The 3,617-nt window shown below is 46.5% G+C and overlaps 1 protein-coding gene across 1 annotated transcript in view; it reads right to left on the reverse strand.

Annotated features, from left to right (window-relative positions):
- LOC142582947 (uncharacterized) overlaps positions 1-462 on the reverse strand; it is a 5,394-nt gene extending 4,932 nt beyond the window's left edge. Inside the window, exon 1 of the mRNA XM_075693097.1 lies at positions 362-462. The gene's annotated coding sequence lies outside the window, so the exon portion shown is untranslated. The remainder of the gene's footprint in view (positions 1-361) is intronic.
- Positions 463-3,617: the final 3,155 nt, after the last annotated feature.

The following is a 3,617-nucleotide window of genomic DNA, read 5'->3' on the forward strand; positions in this document are numbered from 1 at the left end:
CAAGAAGAAAAGCATTGATGCGTTACACGCTGTGCTTTGCTCTGGCGTTACGTCATCGCGTGCACTGCTCTTTGTTTGCCGTAAAATAAATTGACTATACAAGTTTTAACTCTCAATGAAACCCTGTAGCTTCACTCCGCGCTCCGTCAGCAAATTAACTCTCGCGCGCAGTGACGCATCCTTTCAGATCAAATGTCTAAGCAAACACACACCCAAACGAAATAACTTTACGCTTCTTTCTGGAACCAGTATTAGACCACTAACCACAGCGAAGACTGTTACAACGCATTCCTGCGGAGGAAAAAAGAAATCAATACTTCATGACGCGACCGCTATAACGCTTAGAACAGAGAGGACTCACTCGAAGCCGAGATAGAGCGGTGTCACCGATGCCTGCCTGCTACAAAGTGCGCGTCTTGTCTTCGGGCCGCCGCTGCCGTCTCTATCATTTTCACTTTTTTTTTTTTTTATTCCTTACCTTTATTTTTTTTTTCTCCAAGGCCTCTCGAGAGTGAGGAAAGCGGTGGAGCGGCTAACCTGCTCCGCCACTCTTCCCCCTTCGCTTCGCTTCCCATTTGTGACGTCAGCCGGAGCACCGCCGTCGAAGCCGTACAAGCGGCGTGACGCGTAACGACACCTATTCCCGGAAAGGCGTCAGCGCGTTCGACTCATCTGTCAGCCCTATCTCGTGCTCACGTATCCAATTTCGATTGGTCATGCAGCCTGGTACCCCGTTTGTTTTTCGCGGGTCTGTTACGTAAGAAGTCTCAAGGGCAAATTACGTAAGCACGGGCTCCGTTGACAACTCCCTCGAGGAAAACCGCGCCCAAATGAGTGTTACGTATGGCTGCTGCGCGAGCATGCTCAGATAAGAGTAACCGAGTCACCCACGTGGCTTCGCGCGGACTTAGCACAAACGTTATCATGCAGACCACGAGAACCCTCGAGTATTGAGTTATTTTCCACCTTCGAAGGCGAGTTCTTGAAGAAGCGTAAAAAACGTGCGCTGGCCGAGTACTCCGTGAGTCGTGCATTTAGCCAAGCGCGCCGTCTTCATTAGATGGGCGTTGATTGAGTATTTGTATGTGCGCGTCGATATGATGCGGTGCTTGACAGCTTTGCAACACCTGTCGTCTCGTCGTTCCTGTCTCTTTTCTTTTTTTTTTGCTGTATTTATTTTATGAACATACTCGCATTGTTTTGCTCCGTGACAGGTTTTACCCTTCAGCCTCGTTGAACTAAGGGCTAGTGTGAAATTGACGTCCGTTGAACGCACTGAAGCTGACTCAAGCCTCGGGCTTTTATTACGTCACCAGGATTAACTGTGCCCACGTGTTGACGTGATTTTACTATATATTTTAAAACATTACGTTTCAGCCCCTCTTGCTGGACTTCGACAGCCGAGCAGGGTAGAAGTTTGTCAATATGGCAATACAGTTTCATAGCGTAAAGACAAGGCTAACTGGTTACTCGCTCGAATGTACGTTGAATGTACGTTGGCAATTGGGAGCTTCTGCCTACTCCACTTCAATCGTGCTTGCAGACCGAAACTCGACACATAGCTGCATTGCGAACAAGGTATAGAACTGATGAGCGACAATGCTGTAAAACTAAAATAATTGAAAAGGGAAAATAAGAAAAATACAAGAATGAAAAAGATCAAATATGAAATCACGTTGAGGACACTAGGCTAACAGCAGCAAAAAAAAAAACGTAATAACTCAGATCAACAACTTCTAAGCTCGGACATCATGTCAGTTTCGATCGATTGTCAGGTGCGACTGCCATTGCTTCGTGCACTTCATCTGTTTGTCTCTGTCTTCCCATTGGGCGCAGAAAATGAGTTTGAACAAACTGCTCAACCTGCCTTTTGTCTTTCAAGTCAGCTTTCTTTGGAGCCGTAGACAGCCCCGTGCCATGGACCATAAGAACGGTATCCCACTACATTTAAGAACACGTTCACGCTGGCACGCTTCGACAGAGAGTTTCAGGTTTTTTTACAAGAAATGAATTTGGCCGCGCTTCGAGAATAGTTTCAAAATAAAAAAAACATCCTGCGATCTCTATGCAGTTCAAGCACGCGTCAAACGGATAACGCTACAAAATGTGAGACATATCCTGGCACGCTGTTTCACCACGAGCTCGTGAAAATTTCTCGCATCCAGCTTGCTCAAAAGGCATCTTGCAAACACATCTTCCCAGCTGAATTTGGTGACTAGGTGTGATTTCACGAATGATAATTTCGGACACAGTCTGAATCACGGACGTCCTCAATGCTCAATATTGATCCTCAAAGTTGAATTCAAACCGCCACTTTGAGGATTGATATTGCCCCTACTCACTTGAAGCATATAGGTAATGACGTGTGCGTAGAAATCTCTCACAATAACTATACCATACTTAAGAAATGAACATTTGTCATCGTAACAAAGCGGGAAAGGAAAACACTACATTTCTTGTGATATATGGTTCCGTATCACCGTTTGGCGACCACGATGATACCGATGGTGAGGTGCGTTGCTTGCACCCTTCAGTGCAGAGGACGTGGGTGAGGGGTGATACGAATGACTCGGTTTTGGGTAAGTGTCGGCGTGTCCTGTGGATTTACGACGCAGCTCTCCCAATTAGCGGGTGGAAGGTGCAGTAGAAAGGGAACGAACGCACGTCGAGGGCATGTCAAGTCGTTGAGTAAAGCAACCGAGTGGCACTGTTCAAGTGGTCGCTGGTCGCCATCGCTTTAAACATCGCTTTGAATGGCGTCGTGGCCGTCCGTCCTTCTATGTGCGTGGGCACAATCCCGATACCCTTCACGAGTGACTTGCCCTTGATCACGCACCTCTGTGACGAACTAATTTTCCTGTTCATTCTTTTTTTTTACACAGACAGCCATTCTTTAAACCTTAACCAACTGCTTCAGCCGCTCGGTACAGAGGAAAAAAACGCAGCCAGTCTTGAAAGCGGCAAACAGCCCTGAAAGCAAAGCAACCCTTTGCGACAAACTCCTTTCCGTGTCGCGGAGCAGATCTTTATATTCAAGCACTGTTGTACGCCCAACGAAGGCCGGACGGCTTACAACCTTCGGGTCAGCGTATATCTCGCGCCTGCTTTGCATGGACTCACATCATCATCTATTTTTAGTTTTGGTTTTTTTTCTGTCTTGGTCGTCGTGTGTACTCGTAATGGTGTAAACGTCGTCGCAAAGTGAGAAAAAATGGTGCTGTAGAGAAAAAAATTATCAAGCTTTCTGGAGATCGTTCTTAGTGAGAGAAAGAGAGGTAGAGAGATTGTTATTCACTTACTTATGGCTGTGTCTTTAACGAATTTACTGATTTCACTGAAAGACATCTACTATAGAACGAGAAATCGTCGTTTACTGACTTACGGTAGTGACGGCAGGCAGGCTGCTTGCGTCTAAAAGGCGCGCGCATGAAGTTTGTAGTGCACAGCACAAGTCGAGACAAGTGGAAAGAACATGGCACACCCACACATGCGCAGAGGAAGTGCGTGCGTGCGTGCGTGCGAGAGAGAGAGAGAGAGAGAGAGAGAAAAGAGGACATAATCCAAATAACAACAAAAAAATACCAAATCAGCAGCATGAAATCCTCACTGTCGGAATT

This window comes from Dermacentor variabilis, chromosome 5, assembly GCF_050947875.1.
Source record: "Dermacentor variabilis isolate Ectoservices chromosome 5, ASM5094787v1, whole genome shotgun sequence".
NCBI lineage: Eukaryota > Metazoa > Arthropoda > Arachnida > Ixodida > Ixodidae > Dermacentor > Dermacentor variabilis.